Genomic DNA, 25,954 nt, shown 5'->3' with positions numbered 1-25,954 from the left:
CTGCCTTGTCCCACCAGGTAGAAGATGTGGCAATGGGAGCACAGCAGTAGGAAGCCCAGTGTCCCCCAACCTTCCACCTCACACCCAGGACCTCTGAGGTGCATCTATATCCTGCACATCTAGGCTCTGAAAAGCAGGAGGTCCTGGTTTCCACAGCTGTGGGGCTTCTAGACAGGACAGAGCCAGGTTCTCCGAAAAAACAAGCTCTGGGTGCTGCTTTGTCCTCAGGCTGCTCCTCCATGGGACCTGCGGGCAGAAAAATGTGTACCACCTGGACCATGGTGTCAGCAGAAGCAGGGCTGTGCTGCCTGGGGAAGGAGGGGCTCTACACAAGTGCCTCTCAGTACACAGCACTTGGTATGTGGACAAGTGCAGCAGCCCTAGACCAAGGACTCTGTGGTGAGCAAGACTCAGGACCCCTTAGGGGTGAGGGCCTGGGTTACACCACCAGGGGGTCACCCGGACCCTCAGCAGAAGGTGGAGGGGGTGGTGATCATTATCTTTGCGACCCTGAAATAGGTGGCAGCCACAGGACATAGGGTTCATTGAACCCACCTTGTGTAACTATTGCCCAGGAAAAGGCCCAGAATTTAATAAAGATGAGGCCCCTGGCAGTGCAGTGCTGGATGGGGCCCACCCCCTGGGGCACACCTGAACCTCCCCCAGGGCCTTGGCTGTGAACTTTGATTATAGACACATGTATGCCACGGCCCCTTCAGACTGCTCCCTTCACCTCTGAAAAACCAGACAGGATGCTTCTGTTCCTGGAAATGTGAATGCCTTTCATGTGTTTTTTACTTTGACTATAAACTCAACTGCAACCAAAATATAGACTCCCACACAATAATAATGGGCATCTTTAACACCCTACTGTGAACATTAGGCAGATCAATGAGTCAGAAAGTTAACAAGGATATCCAGGAATTGAACTCAGCTCTGCACCAAGCAGACCTAACAGACATCTACAGAACTCTCCACCAAAATGAACAGAATATACATTCTTCTTAGCACCACACAGCACTTATTCCAAAATTGACCACATAGTTGGAAGTAAAGCACTCCTTAGCAAATGTAAAAGAACAGAAATTATAACAAACTGTCTCTCAGACCACAGTGCAATCACACTGGAACTCAGGATTAAGAAACTCACTCAGAACCGCTCAACTACATGGAAACTGAACAATCTGCTCCGGAATGACTACTGGGTACATATCGAAATGAAGGCAGAAATAAAGATGTTCTTTGAAACCAACGAGAATAAAGACACAACATACCAGAATCTCTGGGACACATTTAAAGCAGTGTGTAGAGGGAAATTTATAGCACTAAATGCCCACAAGAGAAAGCAGGAAAGATCTAAAATGGACACCCTAACATGACAATTAAAAGAATTAGAGAAGCAAGGGCAAACACATTCAAAAGCTAGCAGAAGGCAAGAAATAAGTAAGATCAGAGCAGAACTGAAGGAAATAGAGACACAAAAAACCCTTCAAAAAAAATCACTGAATCCAGGAGCTGGTTTTTTGAAAAGGTCAACAAAATTGATAGACCGCTAGCAAGACTAACAAAGAAGAAAAGAGAGAAGAATCAAACAGATGCTATAAAAAATGATAAAGGGGATATCACCACTGATCCCACAGAAATACCAATTACCATCAGAGAATACTATAAACACCTCTACGCAAATAAACTAGAAAATCTAGAAGAAATGGATACATTCCTTGACACATACACCCTCCCAAGACTAAACCAGGAAGAAGTTGAATCTCTGAATAGACCAATAACAGACTCTGAAATTGAGGCAATAATTAATAGCCTCTCCCTGGGAATGGGCAGGCCTGGGTCCAGTCCACAGGGCCCCTCGCGGGCCCTGACGCAGGATGGAGTTGAGGTGGGGGCAGCGCTGGACCCCAGGGCCCCTGCCTGCCTCCTGGGGAGCCCGGTGACCCAGGCAGCCCTGGTGAGGCTGTGGGTGTCTGGGCCATAGCGAGGCACCCGGGCTCCCACAGGACAGATGCGGACAGTGAGGCTGGGGAGGCCCTGCTGCCCTCCGGATTGCCCCTCCAGCCCCCAGCTTTCTGTGGTTCTCTGGACCCCCTCTGCAGAGGAGCAGGGGAACCTACCCTGGATCCTGAGACGCCGAGCTTGAGGGACCCCAGAGCTCTAGCGAGGCTGCTTCCTTTGCGGATGGTGAAGCTGAGGTCCAGAGGAGGGCAGGGGCAGGTCCTGGGCGCTCCCTAGGCAAAGGGAGCCGATCTCGGGGAGGGGGTCACAGGGAGCGCTCCTGCGACTTCTAGGGCCCGAAAGCTGGGGATGAGAGACCAGGGGCCTTTCGTCGTCCCCTGGGGCTGGGCAGAGGCTCAGTCTGTGCCGCAACCCAAAGCTGCTTCTGGCAAGTCGGAGCCGCGGTCCCTTTAAGAGGGGGTGGAGCTTCAATCTGGCACGAGGGACGCTGCGAGCGGGCGGGTCCCTACGGAAGCTGAGGCTGCACTTCCTGCGAGGCCCCTGGAGCAGCAGCGCCGTGGTCAGAGCGAGCTTCGAGAAGCGGTGGTGGGTTCCATGTGATGGTGGAGTAGGAGGCAGGTCTCCGCGCTAAGTGGCGGGGGCGTGGACCCCACCGGGAACCCTCCCAGCTCCTTCCCTGCCTCTCCCTGTTTTCGTGCCGTCACTTCTTCGTGGGCATCTGGGCCTGAGTCCTCTGCGTGGGGGCGGTTGTGGGGTCCTGGCTACTGCAGCGTCCGCACCCCGGCCGGGAAGGCTATGCCAATGTCCGACCCGCGTCCAGCGTAAAGGAGCGCCTTGGCCTAGAGCTGGCGGTGAAATGCGGGACCTGGGTCCCTCCGAGCCCCAGGGGCCTCTGAGCTGGAGTCTAGGATTATTTTTGATGCCTCAGCACCTTTAGAAAGAGACCTCGCTAGAGCAAGGGACATCTGTAGTTTCAGTTCTTTGAGGAGTCTCCAGCTATTTAGCTGTTTTCCATGGTGTGTATCCTAATTTTCATTTCCACCTACAGTGTATGAGTTTCCCTTTCTCCAGAACCACACCCGCATTCCTATTATTTTTGGTTTGGGGTTTGTTTTGTTTTTGTTTTTGTTTTGAGATGGAGTTGTGCTCTGTCTTCCAGGCTGGAGTGCAGTGGCGCCATCTCGGCCGACTGCAACCTCTGCCTGGTTTTAAGCAAGTCTCCTGTCTCGCCCTCCAGAGTAGCTGGGACTACAGGCGCCCGCCACCATGCCCAGCTAATTTTTGTATTTTTAGTAGAGATGGGGTTTCACGATATTGGTCAGGCTTGTCTCAAACTCCTGACCTCAGATGATCTACCTGCCTCGGCCTCGCAAAGTGCAGAGATTACAGGCATGAGACACCGTTCCCAGCCCCTCCTATTTTTTTTTTTTTTAAATCTAGGAATATTCAATAAGTGTGAGATTATCTGTGTGTGGTTTTGAATTACAGTTTTCTAATGAATAGTTTATTTTGAGGCTTTATCTCTTATTTGTTGTTCGATTTTATGGCAGTGCAGAATTGTCCAGGTTCTTTGCAAAATATTAGATTGGATGCTTTTGCTACTTTGTAGAGTTTTTTGTGTACATGTTAGATGACAACTCCTCGTGAATTACGTGATGGCCTGAAATTTTTGCCTAATTTATAGGATGCTTTTTAATTTGGAAAGTAGTTTTCTTTGATGTGCAGAAACTTTTCATGTTGACGTAGACCCACATATTTATTTTTGCGTTTCATGCATGTAGTTTTTGTCACCCATATAAGAAAATATGTATCAGTGACAAAGCATTTAATTGTCAATGAGGTTTTTCTTCCAGGGTGTTTGTTAATTTTCCTCTTTGCAAAGGCGAGCAGAGATTCAAGTGACCCAAAATATATGCTCATCCTGTGTTTTAGTTAAAAACATTTTCTGATTTATGGTCTTTTGTTTTGCCTTCAATTTGGGGGAGGGGGTGTTCATTTTCATACATCGTGTAAAATAAGGTCCTATTTCTCGCTTCTGCATCTGGGTATCATTTTTCTCAAAGGTATTCCTTCTCTGCCTTCCACATTGCAGTGTTCTTTATCAAAGTCAGTTGATTGTGTCCATATTTGTGTTGATCATGTTTTTGTCCTCCCTGTTTTTGTCCATAGTTTATGCAAGTATCATGTATCAGCTGTATAACTACAACTTGGCAGTGTAATTTGATATTGAGGATTGTGGGTCTTCACTTTGTATTTCTTAGGATTCCTTTAGATATTCATTGCTTTTGTGGTTCCCTGTGATTTTTAGCAAGACATATTTATTTCTTTAACTTTTTTTCACAACATAAAGGTCCATAATTAGAGGTACATTTTCATACATATAGATTGGGTAATGATCAAATCAGGGTACTTAGGATCTCTATTTGCTCATCCAGGTGTTTTTTTTTTTTTTTGTGGGGAGAACTTTCAAAATTCTCCCTTCTTGCTCTAGAAAAATATGATATTGTTAACCCCAGTCACGAGGCTGAGGAGGAGAACCTCAGATTTATCCCTTTAATGTTAAGATAACTTTGTTTCCATAATCAGTCCTTCCCCATTCCCCCTCTATCTCCCAAACTCTGGTAACCAATATTGTGCTTTCTACTTCATTAAGATAAACATCTTAAGATTTCACATGAGTGGTATCATGCAGTGTTTGTCTTTCTGGGCCTAGCTCATTACATTTAACATAATGTTTTCCAGGTTCATCTGTGTTGCTCTAAATGACACTGTTTCATTATTTTGTTGGCTGAAGAATATTTCCTAGTGTATGTATATGAGAGTTTCTTGATCTCTTTATCTGTGGATGAACAGGTAGGTTGAGTTTATACTCAGTAATGGGACTGCTAGATGATATGGTATTTCTTTTTTTCCTATTCTTTGCAAGACCTGTAACTGTTTTTTATAATGTTAATACTAATTTATGTTTCCACAAACAGTTCCCCTTTCTGGAAATTCATACCAGGAATTGTCGTTTTAAATATTTTGATCTTTTTGTAATGTTCATTCTATTGGAATGAGATAAGATCTGAGTGTAGTTTTGATCTGCATTTTTCTCATGAGTAGTAATGTTAACCACGTTTTTGTAGACATTGTGTCAGTTTCCTGTCTTCTTTGGAAAATTATCCAATTATTTGCCCAGTTTTTGTCTGGCAATTGTTCTGTTGTTTTATTTTTTTGCCAGCTGGTAGTATGACTGGCTTGTACCTTTTCAAAAATAATCCCTTATCCCAAACTTGTAATTTTTAGTGTGCCTTTTTATTTTGTTTATTGTTTCCTTTGTTGGGCACAAACCCTTCAGCTTGACGTGGTCCCACATGTGTGTAATTTCTTGGTGGCTGTGCTGTTGGTTACTAATCAAGAAAAAACAAAATCACCACCAAAGCAGTTCATTGTCAATAATTTTTTTCCCTTGTATTTTTGTTTACTTTTTGTGAACCCTGAGCATACATCCAAGTTGTCCTAAATATACGCACACCCAAGGTTGTCTTTATAGGAACTTTATGGTTGCAAGTTTTGTGTATAATCTTCAATCATTTTGAGTTGATTATTGTGTATCTAGTACCATTAGAGTCCTGTATTATTCTTTTGCATATGGATATCTAGTTTTGGAAATCTTCCGCGTTGTGTTATTTTGGTGTTGTTTTGAAAAATGTGTTCATTCCATATAAATTTTTGTTTATTATTGAGCACATTCATTTTGCTCACTGGTCTGTGTTTCTCTGTGTATGTCAGTAACACATGGGTTTGTTAACTACGGATTTTCATTTAATTAGAACTCAGGGAATGTGATGCATCCCATATGGTTTGTATTTCTTAGAATAGCTTTGGAAATTCAGGGTGTTTCACATTTCCACATAAATTTTGGCATTGTTTCTTTATATTTCTTAAAACACTATTTGTCATATACTAAATGTGTACAATTAGAAGGTACAAGGAAGATTTTGATACATGTATATGTTGAGTAATGATAAAATCAGGTTATTTAGCATCTCCTCATCTCATATAGTTATTATTTTTGAGTGGTAACAACATTCAGAATCTTTCCTTCTAGCTACTTTGAAACATATGATACATTTGTGTTAAGGCTGGTCACCCTGCTGTGGAATAGAAGACCAGAATTGATCACTCTCATCTGAGAGTAACTTTGTACCCCATCACTGATTCCTTCTGAGACCGCCTCCACTTCCCCAGCAGCCTCTGGTAAGCCCTATTGAACTTTCTACTTCTAGAAGATAAAGCTTTTTTCAGTCTACATGCCTGAGATCACGTGGCATGGGACTTTCTCTACCAGGCTTATTCTTCGGACCTCATGTTCCTCAGGTTTCTTCATGTGGCTGCAGATGGCAGGATTTCCCAAAGGTTTATGGCTGAAACATATTCCGTGGTGTACCTGTATAGCAGTTTCCTCATCCCTGCAGCTGTGTTTGAACAGGTAGGTTGGTTCTCTACCTTGGCCACAGTTAAGAGTGCTTTAGTACCCATGGGAAGGCAGATAGCTGTCTTCAACCTAGGGACTTCAACTGCTTTAAATGTGGAACCAGTGGTGGGGCTGTTAGCTGACATGGTAGTTGTACTGTGAATTTTTTCAGAAACCTCTAGCTGTTTTTCATAGTGTGTATACTAATTTACATCCCCACCAGTAGTGTTTAAGTGTTACCTTTCTGTAAGTCTACACTGGATGTCACCTTCAAAAACTTGTGTTTTGCTTTTGGTAGCACTCATTCTGAGTGGAATGAGACAGAATCTTAGTGTGGTTTTCATGGACATTTTTTTGTGAGATTTAATGATGTCGAGAAAGTTATTTGAGAAATCCCCACATTGCTTTCCATGGCGTCCGAACTAGTTTGCATTTCCACCAACAGCAGACCAGCATCCCTCCTCCTCTGCCTTGCTGGTGTTCATTCTTGTGGACTGTGTCATAATTGTCATTCATCAGAATGTGTGAAATACTATCTCATGGGCCTTTTGCTTTGCATTTCTCTGATGATTCCTGAGGTAAAGAAATGTTGTCTTGTCTGTTGGTTGCTGTAAACCTTCTTTGGAGATGCATGTTTTCATGCCCCTTACCCTTTCTTCATTGAGTTTTTGTTTTTCTGATTTATTTGCTTAATGTATTTGCGGTAGATCCTGGATATTAGACTTCATCAGATGCGTATGTGGGAACATTTTCCTCCATTGTGTAGGCTGTCTGTTTACTGTGTTGGTAATTTCTTCTGCTGTGCAGCAGCTGTTTTGTATATTAGGCCCCACTTGTCAATAATTGTTTTAGTTGCACTTGCTTTTGGGGTCTTAGGCATAGCCATGCTTTGCCAAATCCTCTGTCAAGAAGGGTATTTCCACGTTCTCTTGCAGGCTTTTCATAGTTTGAGGTCTTGCGTTTACATCTTTCATTCATGTTGAGTTGATTTCTGTACAGGGTGAGACACAGGGGCCCACTGTTTTTCTTCTGCAACTGGCTAGCAGTTTATTCTGGCACCATCTATTGAGCGGAGGGAGTCCTTTCTCCAAAGCTTATTTTTGTGGATTTTTTTGAAGATCAGATGGTGTTAGGGGTGTGGGTTTACGTCTGGGTCCTCTAATCTGTTCCAATGCTCTGTGTGAAATGGGGTCCCTAGCTTTTTCATGAAATTTAAAATCAGGAAGTGTGACACAACCAGTGTAGTTTGGACTCAGGATTGCTTTAGAAATTCAGGGTGTTTTGTGGTCTGCATGAATTTTAGCATTGCATTAAAAGGTTGGCCATGTAGTAAAAGTATACAATGGGGAGAGTTAGAGTGGGGCATTTTGGTTAATGCAGACACAGAGGAATGTTAAAATCAGGATATTTAGAGTCTTTGTTATCAAAACAGTTGTTAATTTCTTTGTGGTGAAAACATTTGGAATCATCTTTTCCAGATTTTGTGAAAAAGGTGTGATGTTTTGTTAACCTCTGGTCACTGTGCTGTGGAACAGAGAGGAACAATTCATTCCTCTCATCTAAGTGTAATTTTGTACCTATTTCTGATCCCTGCCTGTGCCCCTGCTTCCCTCCAATCTCTGGAAACCACTCTTGTGCTCTCTAGATCTATTGCAATAAAGCCTTTTATTTTGGGTTCTACATGAGTGAGATGTGGCAATGTTTTTCTTTCTCTACCTGGCTTAGGTCATTTACCATGCTGTCCTCCAGGTTCAACAGTATGGCCCCAAATGATGAAATTTCATTTTGATTTTCTGGCTGAAGACTATTCTGTTTGTGTGCGTCCCCCACAGTTACTTTATCCCTTCATCTGTGGATGGGCAGGTAAGTTTATTCCTTATCTTGGCAATTGTGAATAGTGCTGCAGTCCACATAGGATGGCTGATACCTCTTGCATAAACTGATTTCTTTTGCACTGAAAGTGTACTTAGTAGTAGAATTGTTAGATGAAGTGGTAGTTGTAGGTTTAATTTTTGGAGGAACCTCCCACTGGTTTCTGTAGTATGTATACTAATTAACATTCTGTTTTTTTTTTGGATGGAGTCTCGCTCTGTTGCCCAGACTGGAGTGCAGTGGCACGATCTCGGCTCACTGCAAGCTCTGCTTCCTGGGTTCACGCGATTCTCCTGCCTCAGCCTCCTGAGTAGCTGGGACTATGGGTGTCCATCACCATGCCCAGCTAATTTTTTGTATTTTTAGTAGAGACAGGGTTTCACCGTGTTAGCCAGGATGGTCTCGATCTCCTGACCTCGTGATCCGCCCACCTCAGCCTCCCAAAGTGCTGGGATTACAGGCGTGAGCCACTGTGCCAAACTGTATACTAACTAACATTCTTACCAAATGAGTTATTCTCTGGAAATTTCCACCAGCATTTGTGTCTCTTTTAATATATTTTATCACTTTGATAACATCCATTTTAATTATAGTGAGATGATATGTGTGTTGTTTTGATTTATATCTTTCTCATGGTTTGTGATGTTATTCAAGTTTTAAAACTTGTTTTCAATGTTATGTCTTTTTTGTAGAAATGTCTATTCAGGTTTTGTTTGGTTATTAGTTTCTCTTTTGTGTTTTTGCTAGTAAGTAGTGTTAGTTGCTTAGACATTTTGAATACAGCCTTTTATCAGAGGTATGTTTGTCAAAACGTTTCTTATGCAATGAAACATATATGGAAATGTTCTGTGCAATAAAAACAGCAGTGGTAACAGAAGAGATGTAGGCCCAGAGTGTCTCACTGGAGACTGAAGTCCACAGATATGCAACAAAGCCTTTGTCTCCCTGATGTTTTTGCCTCCTGCTGGTGATGTGCTTTCACACATCAAGAGAGGACATTTAACATTTGAGCCACAGCGTCATTTGCTCTTGTCTGATGGGTGAGATTTTTGCTGGCATAGTCCATATTGTCATATGTTCTTGGGGCCCACAGGATTATTCTTGGTCATCTAAGATGTTACTGACATCTTATCACCTTAAGATGTTGCTGACTTAATCACCTTCAACTGACTCCTGTTCATTCTTCGAAATAAGCAAACACATGTTGTTTCAGTGATCCTTTCAGTTGGTGATTTGCCTGGTGCATTGCTATGTGAGGTCATCTCCCGTCAAATGACCCACAGGTGGTAACAGTCTGTGAACAAACAGTTTACAGGAGGGACCAACCATGTGTGGACATGGGGTGGGTCATTTCAAAGTGAGGTAGTCAACCTGTACCCTAGACTGGCACAGACAGAAGCCACAATCCTTTAGAGAGAAAAAAATTACAAAGTATAAATATCCTTTGTTAAGAGAAACAGAGACCATTTTCAGAGGGCATAATAGTATTAAAATGTGTTCTCATTGTTCAGCTCCCACTTATGAGTGAGAACATGCAGTATTTGGTTTTCTGTTCCTGTGTTAGCTTGCTGAGGATAATGGCTTCCAGCTTCATCCCTGTCCCTGCAGAGGACCTGATCATACCTTTTTATGGCTGTGTAGCATTCCATGATGTATATGTAGTACATTTTCTTTTTCCAGTCTTATCATTGATGGGCATATGGGTTGGTTCCAAGTCTTTACCATTGTGAATAGTGCTGCTATAAACATACGTAGAGCAGATGGTGCTCAAAGCAAGATGGACCTCTGAGCAAGATGAGCTCCGAGCTTGATGGAGCTCAGAGCAGATGGAGCTCCAGGTGAGATGGAGCTCCAATTAATATGAAGCTCGGAGCAGATGTTGCTCAGAGTGTGATGGAGCTCCAAGCCTATGGTCTCAGAGCAAGATGGAGCTCTGAGCAAAATGGAGCTCAGAGCAGATGGTGCTCAGAGCAAGATGGAGTTTGGAGTGATTGGAGCTCTGAGAAAGATGGAGCTTGGAGCAAATGGAGCTCTGAGTAAATGGAGCTCTGAGCAAAATGGAGCTCAGTGTGATGGGAGCTCTAAGCAAGATGGAACTTGGAGCAGATGGTGCTCAGAGCAAGATGGAGCTTGGAGTGATTGGATCTCTGAACCAGATGGAGCTCGGATCAGATAGACCTCTGAGCAAGAAGGAGCTCCAAACAAAATGGAACTTGGAGCAGAAGTTGCTGGTGTAAGATGGAGCTCAGAGCAGATGGTGCTCAGAGCAAGAGGGAGCTCAGAGTGATTGGCACTCTGAACATTGCTCTGAGCGATTGGAGCTCTGAGCAAGATGCAGCTCAGAGCAGATAGAGCTCTGAGCAAAAAAGGAGCTCTAAGCAAGATGGAGTTTGGAGGAGATGTTGCTTGGTTTTAGTTGGAGCTTAGAGCAAAATGGAGCCCACAGTGATTACAGCTCCAAGCAAGGTGGAGCTCAGAGCACATGTAGCTCAGAGTAAGATGAGCTCTGACCACATGGTGCTCAGAGCAAAATGGAGCTAGAAGTGATTGGAGCTCCCAGCAAGATGGGGCTTGGAGTGATTGGAGCTCCCAGCAGGATGGGGCTTGGAGTGATTGGGACTCCCAGCAAGATGGAGCTCACAGTAGATGGATCTCTGACTAGATGGAGCTCTGAGTAAGATGAATGTCTATGCAGATGTTGCTCACAGCAAGACAGTGCTTGGAGTGATTGGCACTTCGAGCAAGATGGAGCTTGGAGCAAGAAGGAGCCCCAAGCAAGATGGAGCTTGCAGCAGGTGCTTCTCAGTGTAAGATGGAGCTCAGAGAAGATGATGTTCAGAGCAAGATTGAGCTCAGGGTGATTGGCACTCCAAATATTGCTCTGAGCCCATTGGAGCTCTGAGCAAGAAGGTGGGAAGTGAGCAAGAAGGTGAAGAAGTGATACAATCCCACAGAACATTACAAGTTTAGCAGAAGCTATTATTAAATGTAAAGAGAAGAATGCCCCGGAATTCTATGTGGATTGTCAGGGGACAATACTCATTTCTGTAATCAGGCATACTTTCTTTGAAAAAGTTTATCATATCAAACCTCACAAGGACAACCAGAACTCTGTGATATCCACTCTACAAACCTCAGACCCCTATAGTGTAGTAAAGGTGACAGCCAAGATAGAAAGACAGAAACACACTGTTTGATGACCAATCTTTGGAAGTTGAGACGGCAAATGTGGATTTACTCAGATTATTTTCCTGTTAGCACCTCCAGATGTAATTTTGACGGTACTTTGAATTGGGCTGTGACACAGTGGGGAAACATAAACTGCTGACACTGGACTTCAGCAGTACAGTAACAGCCATGTGCAAGGCCATTGAAAAAGACTGGTGGTTACATTGCCACGTGTTTTTCTGCATGGCATCATTATCTTAAGTATGGACTTTATGTGTTTTCACAGCAAGATGTTTCTAGTATTTAGAAATGGACCTTATGCATCGTATACTTCCTAAGAGCTTGGAAAGCTCTCACCCAGGTATTACCAAATGCCAGACATCTCTCTATGTAGGCCATTTTCTGCCACAGCCAGAATTCATTCTGGGTGACATGCTGTTCTTGGCTGCTAAGGAAGTGATGTGGGGGAGCCAGGTATCTCTCGCTGTCTGTAAGTCTATGGGAAAAAGAACACTGAAAGGCACTAAGTTTACTGCCACGTTTAGAGGAACTTGTCAAGGCAACACAAGAGTGTTGTAGTCCTATGTGGCCAACAGTAACCTGAGTTTTTACAGCAGTTATTGCATAATGATCACAGTCACGTTCAAGTTCACTTTCTAAATCTTAGATTCTACAAAAACTCTGATAATGTCCTGTAGACCTTTTGGTAGCTAAAATCAATGAGTTTGAAAAATAATTTGAATTTGGCTTGCTCACGTTTTCAGCAGAATGCACTTGTGAGTCCTGCTCTGTCATTGTCTTTTACATGTGTGGCTGTCACTCTGGCTGTGTTGGAAGTCAATGTTCCAGAATGTTAACTTCTACAAATAGCTATGTATAGAGCAAAGAGAAAACTCTTCAAGTCAAAAGAGTGTATGTTGTTTCAGGGCAGCTCTCTAGCCTTGGATTTGAAACTATAATATTTGTTACATAGAGAGAAGATGGTTCGTTTTTGTATTTTATTTTTAATTTTTGTGGGTACATAGTATTTATGGAGTACATGAGATGTTTTGATACGGGCATGCAATGTGAAAAAAAGCACATCATAGAGAATGGGGTATCCCCTCAGTGATTCTTTGAGTTACAAACATTCCAATTACCCTCTTTATGTTATTTTCAAATATATGATTAAATTATTATTGATTGTAGTCACCCAGGTTTGCTATCAAATAGTAGATTTTTATTATATATTATTTCTTTTTTGTTTTTTGTATCCATTAACAATTCCTGCCTCCCTTTCACTCTCTCACTACCCTTCCCAGCCTCTGGTAATCATCGTTCTACTATGTCCATGAATTTAATTGTTTTTATTTTTAGATCCCGGAAATAAGTGAGAACATGTGATGTCTGTATTTCTGTGCCTGGCTTATTTTTCTTGACATAATAATCTTCAGTTCCATCCATGTTGTTGCAAATGACAGGCTTTCATTTTTATGGCTGAATAGTACTCCACTGTGTATATGTACCACATTTTCTTCATTCATCTGTTGATGGACACTTAGGTTGCTTTCAAATATTAGTAATTGTAAACAGTGCTGCAGCAAACCTAGGTGTGCAGAAATCTCTTTGATATACTCATTTCCTTTCTTTTTTTTTTTTTTTTTTTTTTTTTTTTTTGAGACGGAGTCTCGCTCTGTCGCCCAGGCTGGAGTGCAGTGGCGCGATCTCGGCTCACTGCAAGCTCCGCCTCCCGGGTTCACGCCATTCTCCTGCCTCAGCCTCTCCGAGTAGCTGGGACTACAGGCGCCCGCCACCACGCCCGGCTAATTTTTTTTTGTATTTTTAGTAGAGACGGGGTTTCACCGTGTTAGCCAGGATGGTCTCGATCTCCTGACCTCGTGATCCGCCTGCCTCGGCCTCCCAAAGTGCTGGGATTACAAGCGTGAGCCACCGCGCCCGGCCTCATTTCCTTTCTTTTGGGTATATACCAAGAAGTGGGATTTTTGGATCATATGGTGGTATATCTGTTTTTTTCAGGAAATAGTTCTGTTGTGATTACTTCATTGAGAAATTTAACCTATGAGCAGTTGAAAGGAATGCAAGTTGCTGGAAAATCAGAATGAAGAGTGCAAAATGACCAAGCTACAATGTATTGTCATTATTCACTCTGATGTGAAAAAGGCAGTGAATTTAATAGAAAATAACTTTGCAGAGTAAAATCTCAGGTGTGTTTTTTTAGTGCCACAGTCTTGGATAATGGGTTCCTAGAAGCTCTCAACATCTCTTCTTAATTGGAGAAAGTGTTAAGCCCCAAAGTAGCTGGAGCAGTACATCTTCAGTTTTTGACAAGAAAGCAGGAACTTGATTACTTTGAGTGCTATTCATTAGTTTCTGCTTTCATTGAGAATGCAACAAAAGCCAACTAGGCTGCTGCTAACTCCTTGCTGGACATCTTCTGCCACTGTCACAGGAGCTGTGATCTCACTGGACAATTAACTAGGGAGCCTTTAATCTTGAATGACGGCTGCACAAATGATCTTCAAAGCATTTTAGCCACCAGAGGAATTCTCTTGAAATACCCCAAATCCATCAGTATCTTGAATCATACTGGATTTTGAATAATTCTTAACAAGCCATGTAAAGGGGGCTCTCTGGCCTTGAAATAGTGATGTTTTTTATACAGAAAGTATTATGCAGAATGGTCAGACTACCATGCACTGTTAAATTTGATTTCAAGAAATTACAGGAAAACTTTCCAAAGTTCCATCTCACAGAATTTGTTTTTACAAAGAATTCCAAGATAAGTTTTATGGAAGATTTTTATGTGGTTTTTACTCACTCTTCATCTCAGACATCAACAGATGATTACGTCACTTATTTAGCTAGTAAATTTATTAATATAAAACTCAGAGACATTCCAATATCCACATTGCTTACATCATTAGGCATAGATTCAATGTCAGCTATGACAATTGAAAATAACCTGTTTTGTGATTTAAAGGTTTAAATTTCTCTAACCAAACTGCTTGATCCAGATGCAGCACTGCAAATGTTAATATCTGTTCTGGAAGAACAATCAAATAAGACTTAAGAGGAAAAGGAATGGCCACAATCCACCTGAAATTTTTTTTAAAAAAGGATGCAGCCTACTAAATCAGAATGAAAACAGAAGTACAAGATTATAAACAAAATGCAATCAAACTTTTCTTAAGCTTACCTAAAGTTATTTTATCTGAAAATTTCAAACAACTTTGTTCAACATTAAATTGACAATCTAAACTAACAAGTCTTTTGAATTTATGTATGGTAGTAAACATTCTTTCTATTAACTTTATTACCTAAGGCTAAACCTAAAATTTTTAAGCAAAATTAGAAAAATAGTCTTTACTTATCAAAAAATAAAGTTTGTTACATTTAGTATTTTCCCAATAAAATTGGTCATTCTTGGTTTTTTATTTGGAGAATCTGTGCAAAATTTCGCTAAAAATAAATTAGCACTACAAATTATTTCTGAATACCAAAAAAATGAAGAATGGTTTCACAAAGAAAAAAAAAGAAAACTTGCTTAATTAGCAGAGTATCATCTCTGTGATTTTTGTGATTATTTGATCAGTGTCCTGAGATGGATACAAAGGCAAGTAATGACAAAATTAAAATAAGCATGCAGATTTTTTTAAATTAAGTGCCAAAAAATAACGGGTTGTGCAAAGCCCTTAAAAACATTGTGGCCTGGCTGGGCGCAGTGGCTCACACTTGTAATCCCAGCACTTTGGGAGGCCGAGGCGGGCGGATCATGAGGTCAGGAGATCAAGACCACGGTGAAACCCCGTCTCTACTAAAAAAATTCAAAAAATTAGCCTGGCGTGGTGGTGGGCGCCTGTAGTCCCAGCTACTCGGAGAGGCTGAGGCAGGAGAATGGCGTGAACCCGGGAGGCGGAGCTTGCAGTGAGCTGAGATTGCGCCACTGCACTCCAGCCTGGGCGACAGAGTGAGACTCCGTCTCAAAAAAAAAAAAAAATAAAAACAAAAAATAAAAACATTGTGGCCTAATTCTAAAGTTTTTTGCTACTGTGCTACATCACACCCAACATCAGTTAAGTGCTCATTCTGTGACAGGTAGTACATTAATTACATTTTAGCAAACTACACAAGACCCCTATGTGATAATAGGCTTCAGGGTTGTAAGGTTGGGTGCATTTACTAGTCTTGAATTTTCTGGGAGTATACAAACCCAATATTAGTCTAGATGCCCAAAAACCTATTTAGACATCACAGTAGAATGGAGAGTAATCTTGACCACAGGAGGCTGTGTTGTGGCATTTATTTTGAAATTAATTTTTCTTGTTTTTTTTTTTGCCTTTTAATTGTTTTGTGAGTTTTATAATGTACAGAATATTTTTAAATTATTATATATATAAACTGATTAGTCTTCATTTTAAACTTATGCCTCTGGGGTCTTACTTGGATTTCTCCTAACAATATTATACACATATTTGCAATAATTTCTCTCATATTGCTTTTAACTCATTTAATTTTTCAACTTTTTAAGAATAACAAAAGTGATATTAATTGTAAAAATGCTGAAGTGACATGAATTTATGCAGTGCATATGTATTTTTTATTTTACCAATGAGATGGGAGAAATGCTGTCTTATATTTTAACATACATTTTGGCCATTACACAGATGAAGCAACTTTTCATTTGTTAATACGTAATGCATACTTTTTCTTCTGTGCAATTCCTCTTTATATTCTTTGCTCATTTTCCCACTGGGATTTGCAAGTTCTTTATTATTTGATAATCTCTATACATTCTGAATATCCATTTTTTGTTATATATACCATGTAAATATTTTCTTCTAATTTGTTATTTGTCTTTTAATGGTATTTATCAATTGTTTGCTAAAAATGAGTTTGTTTAGTTAGTAAAATTTGTCTGTCTTTTACTTCATGATATTTGTATTTCATATCATGAGGAAAAGGCATGAATATTTTAAAAACTTCCTTGTAGTATTTATTTTTTATTTCATTCTTTATTTGAAATTTATTATTTCTTCAAATTCCAAATAATAACCAACTTTCTCAAAGCAATGCTTCTTTCTACTGATTTCAAACGTTACATTTGTCTTCTCTGAAGTTCTTGTCTATTTGACACCTGACTGTCACACTACTGCTGTGGATGTGCTTCGTAGCATCACAGTACCGCAGGGTTATAAGATTATCTGATAGCCAATAGAAGCAGACCTCTACTCACTGTCGTTCTTTTTTCTTTTGGAGAATAAAGTTAGCTATTTTTATCTGGGTTCTCAATTTTTTTTTTCTTTTCGAGATGAAGCCTTGCTCTCTCACCCAGGCTAGAGTGCAGTGGCATGATCTTGGCTCACTGCAACCTCTGCCTCCCGGGTTCAGTTGATTCTCATGCCTCAGCCTCCTGAGTAGCCATGATTACAGGCATCCATCACCACGCCTGGCTAATTTTTTTATTTTTAGTAGAGACAGGGCTTCACCATCTTGGCCAGGCTGGTCTTGAACTCCTGACCTCATGTTGCAACCATCTCTGATTCCCAAAGTCCTGGGATTACAGGCGTGAGCCACCGCACCTAGCCGGGTTCTCAGTTTTGTATAAACTTTAAAGTAGATTATCAAATCACATACCAATTACCGTCTGATTGAAATTTCAATGTTTTTATATATGTTTCGAGACTAAAGCCATCTCTATTCTTTCAGCACTTCAGATGTTTATCTTTCAATTCAAAATGTATTCTAAATTTTATTTTGATGTTTCTTTGTGAATTATTTAGAAATTTGTTGTTTGATTTCCAAACACTTGTGTGTTTACTAATTATCTTATTGATATTTATTCTTTTCTTTTTTAACTTATATTTTAGGTTCAGGGGGTACATGTGCAGCTTTGTTATGTAGGTAAATTGCATGTTGCTGGGGTTTAATGGAAAAAATAATTTAGTCACTGAGGTAGTGAGCATAGTACCTGATAGGCATAAGTAACTTTTCAATCCTCATCGATTTTCCACCCTCTACCCTCACACAGGCCCTGGTATCTATTGGTCCCTGTTTTGGACCATGTGGAGCCAATGTTTATCTCTCATTTATAGGTGATAATATATACTTTTTCTGTTTTTGTGTTAATTTGCTTCATTTGTGGGATGTAGCCTCCAGCTACATCCATTTTGTTGCAAAAGCCATAATTTTATTTTTTTTTGTTGCTACGCAGTATTTCATGGTTTATATGTACCAATTTTTTTTCTTTTTGAGATAGAGTCTCACTCTGACACCCAGGCTGGAGTGCTGTGGCATAATCTGGGCCCACTGCAAACTTTGCCTCCCAGGTTCAAGCTATTCTGCCACCTCAGCTTCCCAAGCTGGGTCTACAGGCATGCACTACCACACCTGGCTAATTTTTGTATTTTTAGTAGAGATGGTGTTTCACCATGTTGGCCAGGCTTTTCTCAAATTCCTAATATCAAATGATCCACCTATCTCGGCCTCCCAAAGTGCTGGGAATACAGGCGTGAGCAACCATGTCAGGCGGTACACATTTTTTTTTTCTAGTCCACCACTGATGAGCCTCTAGGTTGGTTCCATGTTTTTGCTACTGTGAATAGTGCTGTGATAATCATACAAGTACATGTGTCATTTGGTAGAACAATTTATATTTCCTTATGTATGTACCCAGTAATGAGATTGCTGCACCAAATGGTAGTTCTGTTTAAGTTTTTTGAGAAATCTTCAAACTGCTTTATACAATGGCTGAATTAATTTACATTCCCAACAGAAGTGTATAAGATTTCCCTTTTCTCTGCAACCTCAGCAACATCTGTTATTTTCTGACTTTTTATTAGTAGCCATTGTGATTGGTATGAAATGGTATCTCATTGTGGTTTTCATTTGCGTTTCTCTAATGATTAGTGATTTTTAAAATGGGGCATTTTTTCATATTCTTGTTGACAGCATGTATGTCTTTTTTGAGGAGTGTCTGTTCTTGTCCTTTGCCCATTTTTCAATGAGGTTGTTTAGTTTTTGCTTAAAAATTTTTTTTAGTTCCTTACAGGTTCTGGATATGAGACCTTTGTCAGATCCATAGTTTGCAAATATTTTCTCCCATTTTGTTGGTTGTCTGTTTACTCTGCTGATAGTTTCTTTTGTTGAACATAATCTCCTTAGTATACTTAGGTCCCACTTGTCTATTTATGTTTTTGTTGCAATAGGTATTGGAAACTTGATAATAAAATCCTTGTTTTTTTAAATTTTATTATTATATTTTAGGTTTTAGGGTACATGTGCACAATGTGCAGGTTTGTTACATATATATGTATCCATGTGCCGTGTTGGTTTGCTGCACCCATTAACTCGTCATCTAGCATTAGGTATATCTCCTAATGCTGTCCCTCCCCCCTCCCCCCAACCCACAACAGTCCCCGGAGTGTGATGTTCCCCTTCCTGTGTCCATGTGTTCTCTTTGTTCAATTCCCACCTATGAGTGAGAACATGCAGTGTTTGGTTTTTTATCCTTGCAATAGTTTACTGAGAATGATGTTTTCCAGTTTCATCCATGTCCCTACAAAGGACATGAACTCATCATTTTTTATGGCTGCATAGTATTCCATGGTGTATATGTGCCACATTTTCTTAATCCAGTCTATTGTTGTTGGACATTTGGGTTGATTCTGAGTCTTTGCTATTGTGAATAGTGCTGCAGTAAACATACGTGTGCATGTGTCTTTATAGCAGCATGATTTATAGTCCTTTGGGTATATACCCAGTAATGGGATGGCTGGGTCAAATGGTATTTCTAGTTCTAGATCCCTGAGGAGTCACCACACTGACTTCCACAATGGTTGAACTAGTTTACAGTCCCACCAACAGTGTAAAAGTGTTCCTATTTCTCCACATCCTCTCCAGCACCTGTTGTTTCCTGACTTTTTAATGATGGCCATTCTAACTGGTGTGAGCTGCTATCTCATTGTGGTTTTGATTTGCATTTCTCTGATGGCCAGTGATGATGAGCATTTTTGCATGTGTTTTTTGGCTGCATAAATGTCTTCTTTTGAGAAGCGTCTGTTCATGTCCTTCGCCCACTTTTTGATGGGGTTGTTTGTTTTTTTCTTATAATTTGTTTGAGTTCATTGTAGATTCTGGATATTAGCCCTTTGTCAGATGAGTAGGTTGTGTTATTGCCTATGTCCAGAATATTATGTTCTGGGCTTTTTCTAGGGTTTTTATAGTTTTAGGTTTTACATATAGGTCTTTAATCCATCTTAAGTTGATTTTTTTAATATGTTGGAAGGAAGTTGTCCATTTTAAATCTTCTGAATATGGTTAACCAGTTATCCTAGTACCATTCATTGAATAGGGAGTCCGTTCCCATTGCTTCTAATTATAGACTTTGTCAAAGATCAGATGGTTGTAGGAGTGCAGCCTACAACCTTCTCTAATCTGTTCCATTGGCTTTTGTGTCGTGGTTTTTGTACCAGATCTATGATGTTTTGGTTACTATATCCTTGGAGTATAGTTTGTGAACCCCCAAAATCTGAGACAGGTCTCAGTTAATTTACAAAGTTGACATTGCCCAGCTAGCCATATGTAGAAAGCTGAAACTGGATCCCTTCCTTACACCTTATACAAAAATTAATTCAAGTTGGATTAAAGACTTAAATGTTAGACCCCAAACCATAAAAACCCTAGAAGACAACCTAGGCAATACCATTCAGGACATAGGCACGGGCAAGCAAGGACTTCATGTCTAAAAACACCAAAAGCAATGGCAACAGAAGTCAAAATTGGCAAATGGGATCTAATTAAAGAGCTTCTGCACAGCAAAAGAAACCACCATCAGAGTGAACAGGCAACCTACAGGATGGGAGGAAATTTTTGCAATCTACTCATCTGACAAAGGGCTAATATCCAGAATCTATAATGAACTCAAATTTACCAGAAAAAAACAAACAACCCCATCAACAAGTGGGCGAAGGATATGAACAGAAACTTCTCAAAAGAAGACATTTATGCAGCCAAAAGACACATGAAAAAATGCTCATCATCACTGGCCGTCAGAGAAATGCAAATCAAAACCACAATGAGATACCATCTCACACCAGTGAGAATGGCCATCATTAAAAAGTCAGGAAACAACAGGTGCTGGAGAGGATGTGGAGAAATAGGAACACTTTTACACTGTTGGTGGGACTGTAAACTAGTTCAACCATTGTGGAAGTCAGTGTGGCGATTCCTCAGGGATCTAGAACTAGAAATACCATTTGACCCAGCCATCCCCTTACTGGGTATATACCCAAAGGATTATAAATCATGCTGCTAAAAAGACACATGCACATGTATGTTTATTGCGGCACTATTCACAATGGCCAAGACTTGGAACCAACCCAAATGTCCAACAATGATAGACTGGATTAAGAAAATGTGGCACATATACACCATGGAATACTATGCAGCCATAAAATTGATGAGTTCATGTCCTTTATAGGGACATGGATGAAGCTGGAAACCATCATTCTCAGCAAACTATCGCGAGGACAAAAAACCAAACACGACATGTTCTCACTCATAGGTGGGAATTGAACAAAGAGAACACTTGGACACAGGAAGGAGAACATCACACATTGGGTCTGTTGTGGGGTGGGGGGAGGGGGGAAGGATAGCATTAGGAGATATACCTAATGTAAATGATGAGTTAATGGGTGCAGCACACCAACGTGGCACATGGATACATATGTAACAAGCCTGCACGTTGTGCACATGTACCCTAGAACTTAAAGTGTAATAAAAAATATATATATAGATATCTATATATATATATATCTATATATATATATATATACACACACACACACATGGCTGATCAGGAAAAAAATTAGGAAGTAGAATTCAACAACACAGCAAAAAGATTATACATCATGATTAAGTGGGAATTATCTCTGGCATGCAAGGCTGGTTTAACATATGTAAATCATCAATGTGATGTATCACCTTAACAAAATGAAAGATAAAACCATATGGTCACCTGAATTGATGCAGAAAAAGCATTTAACAAAGTTTAGCAACCTTTCTTGATAAAACCTCTTAATAGTTTATGTATAAAAGGAAAGTTCCTCAACATAGTAAAGACCATTTATGAGAAACCCATGGCCTACATCATAGTCAGTGGGGAACAAATAAAAGCTTTTCTACTAAGATTGAGTACAAGATAGGGATGCCTAGTCTCATCACTTTTATTCAGCATAGTACTTGCAAGAGCAATTTGATGAGAAAAAAAAGCAACTAAATTAAAGAAGTAAAATTATGTCTATTTGCAGATGACAAGAACTTTTATGTAAAAAACTCCAAACATTCCACAAAAAACTCTGAGAACTACTAAATCAACTCAGTTAAGCTGCAAAGTATAAACTCAACATATAAAAATCAGTTGCATTTCTATATACAAATAACCTAGCTGACAAAGAAATCAAGAAAACAACCTCATTTACAATAGCATCAAAGAAAAACATATACTTAGGAATGAATTTAAACAAGAAGATGGAAGATGTGTACACTTGAAAACCATAAAACATTGATGAAATTAATTTAGACATGAACAAATGAAAAGATATCCTATGTTTATGGATCAGAAGAATTAATATTGTTAAAATGTTCACACTCCCCAAAGCAAATATACAGATTTAGCACAATCCTCATCAAAGTTCTGACAGCATTCTTCACAGAACAGAGAAAAACAATGCTGGCCAGACGTTGTGGTTCATGCCTGTAATCCCAGCACCTTGGGAGGCCAAGGCAGGTGGATCACGAGGTCAGGAGTTGGAGACCAGCCTGGCCAACATAGTGAAACCCTGTCTCTACTAAAACTACAAAAATTAGCCAGATATAGTGGCATGTGCCTGTAGTCCCAGCTACTCGGGGGCTGAGGCAGGAGAATTGCTTGAATCTGGGAAGTGGAGGTTGCAGTGAGCCAAGATTGTGCCACTGCACTCCAACTTGGGCAACAGAGTGAGACTTCATCTCAAAAAAACAAAAACAAAACCAAAATCCTGAAACTCATATGGAACCACAAAAAACCCCAAACAGCCAACAGATTACTGTTGAAAGAAAAAGTTGGAGGCATCACACCTCTTGATTTAAAATTGTACTACAAAGCTCTATAGTAATCAAAACAGTATGATACTGGCTTAAAAACAAAAAATATAAACCAATGGAACGGAACAGAGACCTTTGAAAAAATTCCAAACATATACTGTCAACTAATTTTTGACAAGGGCAAACAAGACAACACAATGGAAAGAAAAATAGTCTCTTCAATAATAGTGCTGGGAAAACTGGATTTTCACATGCAAAAGAATAAAAATGGACCCTGATCATACACCATACACAAAAATCATCTCAAAACAGATACAAGACCCAAGACCCAAATAAAACCTGAAACCGTAAAACTCCTAGAAGAGAACATACAGGGAAAGCCTCTTGACATTGGCCTTAGCAATTATTTTTTGGATATCGCACTACAAGCCAGACTACAAATGGAAACATAAACAAGGAGGACTGCATCAAACTAAAAAGCTTCTGCACAGCAAAGGAAACAACGAACAAAATGAAAAGAGAACCTACAAACTGGAAGAAATATTTGCAGATCACATATCTGATAAAGTGTTAATGTCCAAAAATCAGTAAAGAACTCTTTTAATAACAGAAAAACAACCCAGTTGAAAAATGAGCCAAATAGGAAATGACCAATAGCAAATGGGGAGACGTACATTAAAAAAATACAAAGTAGCAGACATAGAGGATGATCAAGTTAGAGATCTGATGTACATCATGAGGGCTATAGTTAATAAAAATGTATTGTCTTTGGGATTTTGTTAAATAAGTAGATTTTAGCTGTTCCTGTCACACACAAAAAATGTAACTATGTGAGATGGTAGATATGTTAATTTGCTTCACTATAGTAACCAGTTTACTGTCTGTATGTATCCTTAAGGTCATGTGGTCAACCTCAAATATATAAAATAAAATTTAAAGAAGAAAAGTTTGTCTTCAATCCAGAAAGAACCACTATTACCATTTTTTGGTATTCCATTCCAAAATATTCCATGAATATACACTTGTTCAATCAAATTTAATGTTAGACTTTATACTTGAACATTCAAAGCACTTAAGAAATTATAGAAAAGTGTCTGTGTGACTCCCTGTCTGCAGAGCACAGGCTGCATCTCCACTAACACACACACCACCAGTACTTTATACAGACTCCTTGTTCACCTTTAGTCTGATGCCGTGGGTGAGCCTGAGTTGTCCTGTGGTCTGCATTCCTGACCAGGTGTCTTTCTCACCCACTGGTTTCAACAAAGATGTTACTGGCTTATAGAAGGCTGGGATGGAAACAGGATACCAAGTTCACATGAAGACAGGATCTGAAAAGAGAGGTAATTTACTTTAACATTTTCAAAAGTAGATTTATATCCATATTGCGAAGAAACAAAGAACAAAACATTCACTCCAAACTTCTCTACCTGGTTGCAAAGTATTTGAAGGGAAAGCTCATTAAGGAAGCTAGTCTCATAGATCCCAGAACTGTTACTGGGTGTGGCCAGGGGGCTGCAGACACAAGGCGAATGGGCACACCACATAAGACTGGGAGATCTAAGGCTTTAGCTGCTCAATCTCTAGAGACCTGACTCCAGCCTCTCGTCACACTGGCTAGAAGTCAAGCATGAATGGTGACACCCTGCCCTGAACACTACTCAAGACATTCACTGCTCATCAGCAGCTTATACTCAAAGCTGGCCTGGAAGGCTCCTTCTGGAGCCTGGAGCGCTTTCTTGATCTGCTGCCTTATCTCACTGACAGTTTGAATCACAGCACCTTTAAATTTGGCCACTTCCAAGGCAGAATTAAACATTCCCTACGGGTATAGCAAGATAAAAACACACACAAAAAATCATATACTTTATGCTTTACTTCTTACCTCAAACATACATCCTTGGTTAAAGAACAAAAACAACTCACTGAAAGGTGATAAAATAATCAAAATGTATTTGGCCCTGAAAGTGGAATTACTACCACAAAAAGAATATAACTCTTTCATTTTACCTGTTGAGTATCCCTTATCCAAAATGCATGGAACCAGAAGTATTTTGGATTTGGTATTTTTTCAGATATTGGAATATTTGCATTATACTTACCAGTTGAGCATACCTATTCTCCTTTGCAACAGAGTGCTAATATTCTCTTCTGTCTTTTTTGTTTTGTATGGTAGTCTATTTCCATCTTCTTCTGGAAGTTAACATCTATGCCAGCAACAGTTCTCTAAATTTGTCCTATTTTTCATGTTTCCTTCTTCAAAGATCTCTTGAGATTTTTGGTTTCTGTGCCCCACTTAATTTTTCTTTAGAATCTTTAGCTAGTTGTCCAGTCCCAAGAAACCCATCAAACTTCACATGTCTTTACTGACAAATGGGCATTGCATTTCTCATTGATTTCACTGATCTCTGGGGAGGCATGCTCCATGAAGGCTGCACTTTTATTTCCAGTGAAAAAGGCACAGTTAGGCAATATGGGAAAGACATTTCTGAATTTCAGGACGAGTTCTAAAATTGAGTTTGGGTCAGTTCTCTCTAGAAAATATTCTATTTTATTTACAAAGCAAAATTATTTTATTCCTTACAATAATATCAGAGACAGTTTTGCTACTATTTACATTCAGTCTTTTGCCCTGAGTCAAATAATCAACTGTGGGAGGAGGAGATCTTTGAAATAAATTTATTCTGTACCCTATGGACAGACACAAATTCTTTGGAGGCCTTTAGTTGTATCTCCCTAAGAACTATGAGGGAAGATAATAGGCAACTGACTTCAAAAAATTTTGTTGTATTTTTTTGAAAACTCGACTCATTTGTGCTCTCCAGTGTCTTATCTCCATACTGCTCTGTGTTTTACCTCTGAATCAATATTCCCTCCCTCCCAAATATTTTCAATGTGACTTCTGGAAACCTCATTAGAGGACATCGTCTCCATTTCTTTGCTTTAATTAAAATTCAGCTATCTCTATGGGGACATTGCTTCCCTTGACATGTGCTCCACTGAAGGCTAGTCATTTTCCCAAAGGCTAAGGTGTCATAGAATTCATTTAATAGAAGTGGGTTGGCATAATTTTAGCTCCATATTTCCTATTCCCAACCACTATTCCTCTATTTTAATACAAAAGCCCCTTCTTTACTGTCTATCCATCTAACTATAATGTCTTCTGACTATAATGTCTCCTAACAACTGCCACATTTATTCCAGTACTTCCTCTCCACCGAAGCAACATCATTTTCTCATTTGGCCTCCCTTTCACACTCGTGTGGTTGGCTCATCTAACACCTTAACCTCATAGGTTCTTTGTTTCCTCAGCTCTGAGACTTTTTCTTGAATTCAGCCTTCCACTGCCTACGTCCTAGACATTTTTTAATGGCCTCAACTGTTCCATGTAAAGAACCATAAGCTTAA

The 25,954-nt window shown here is 39.9% G+C and overlaps 2 long non-coding RNA genes across 14 annotated transcripts in view; one reads left to right on the top strand and one right to left on the bottom strand.

Moving 5' to 3' along the window:
• The window catches only part of LOC134735665 (uncharacterized), an 84,405-nt gene extending 81,989 nt beyond the window's left edge, over positions 1–2,416 (bottom strand). The window contains exon 1 of the long non-coding RNA XR_010119004.1: positions 2,124–2,416. This is a non-coding gene — a long non-coding RNA (uncharacterized lncRNA). The remainder of the gene's footprint in view (positions 1–2,123) is intronic.
• Positions 2,417–2,439: 23 nt separating this feature from the next.
• The window catches only part of LOC129471911 (uncharacterized), a 43,054-nt gene continuing 19,539 nt past the window's right edge, over positions 2,440–25,954 (top strand). For 2 of the 13 annotated variants that reach the window (XR_010118997.1, XR_010118999.1), the window contains exons 1-5: positions 2,493–2,981; positions 4,708–4,818; positions 6,059–6,207; positions 6,328–6,439; positions 8,150–8,287. This is a non-coding gene — a long non-coding RNA (uncharacterized lncRNA). Of the gene's footprint in view, positions 2,982–4,707; positions 4,819–6,058; positions 6,208–6,327; positions 6,440–8,149; positions 8,288–21,771; positions 23,493–25,954 lie in introns of those variants that run through there. The other 11 variants (XR_010118994.1, XR_010118995.1, XR_010119001.1 and 8 more) reach the window with 10 other exon arrangements.

Source organism: Symphalangus syndactylus, chromosome 22 (assembly GCF_028878055.3).
Source record: "Symphalangus syndactylus isolate Jambi chromosome 22, NHGRI_mSymSyn1-v2.1_pri, whole genome shotgun sequence".
NCBI classification, from domain to species: Eukaryota; Metazoa; Chordata; class Mammalia; order Primates; family Hylobatidae; genus Symphalangus; species Symphalangus syndactylus.
Note: the sequence above shows the minus strand (reverse complement) of the source record. Positions and strands in the feature narration are given on the sequence as shown.